This window comes from Neofelis nebulosa, chromosome 4 (assembly GCF_028018385.1).
Source record: "Neofelis nebulosa isolate mNeoNeb1 chromosome 4, mNeoNeb1.pri, whole genome shotgun sequence".
NCBI classification, from domain to species: Eukaryota; Metazoa; Chordata; class Mammalia; order Carnivora; family Felidae; genus Neofelis; species Neofelis nebulosa.
Genome location: NC_080785.1, coordinates 103091474 through 103092669, shown reverse-complemented (window position 1 = coordinate 103092669; position 1196 = coordinate 103091474).

The window sequence follows — 1196 nt, the reverse complement described above, 5'->3', positions numbered from 1 at the left end:
AAAGGACTTAAATAATATAACAGAAAGTGAATTTAGAATAATAGTCATAAAATTAATCGCTGGGCTTGAAAACAGTATACAGGACAGCAGAGAATCTCTTGCTACAGAGATCAAGGGACTAAGGAACAGTCACGAGGAGCTGAAAAACGCTTTAAACGAAATGCAAAACAAAATGGAAACCACCACGGCTCGGATTGAAGAGGCAGAGGAGAGAATAGGTGAACTAGAAGATAAAGTTATGGAGAAAGAGGAAGCTGAAAGAAAGAGAGATAAAAAAATCCAGGAGTATGAGGGGAAAATTAGAGAACTAAGTGATACACTAAAAAGAAATAATATACGCATAATTGGTATCCCAGAGGAGGAAGAGAGAGGGAAAGGTGCTGAAGGGGTACTTGAAGAAATTATAGCTGAGAACTTCCCTGAACTGGGGAAGGAAAAAGGCATTGAAATCCAAGAGGCACAGAGAACTCCCTTCAGACGTAACTTGAATCGATCTTCTGCACGACATATCATAGTGAAACTGGCAAAATACAAGGATAAAGAGAAAATTCTGAAAGCAGCAAGGGATAAACGTGCCCTCACATATAAAGGGAGACCTATAAGACTCGTGACTGATCTCTCCTTTGAAACTTGGCAGGCCAGAAAGGCTTGGCACGATATCTTCAGTGTGCTAAACAGAAAAAATATGCAGCCGAGAATCCTTTATCCAGCAAGTCTGTCATTTAGAATAGAAGGAGAGATAAAGGTCTTCCCAAACAAACAAAAACTGAAGGAATTTGTCACCACGAAACCAGCCCTACAAGAGATCCTAAGGGGGATCCTGTGAGACAAAGTACCAGAGACATCACTACAAGCATAAAACATACAGACATCACAATGACTCTAAACCCGTATCTTTCTATAATAACACTGAATGTAAATGGATTAAATGCGCCAACCAAAAGACATAGGGTATCAGAATGGATAAAAAAACAAGACCCATCTATTTGCTGTCTACAAGAGACTCATTTTAGATCTGAGGACACCTTTAGATTGAGAGTGAGGGGATGGAGAACTATTTATCATGCTACTGGAAGCCAAAAGAAAGCTGGAGTAGCCATACTTATATCAGACAAACTAGACTTTAAATTAAAGGCTGTAACAAGAGATGAAGAAGGGCATTATATAATAATTACAGGGTCTATCCATCAGGAAGA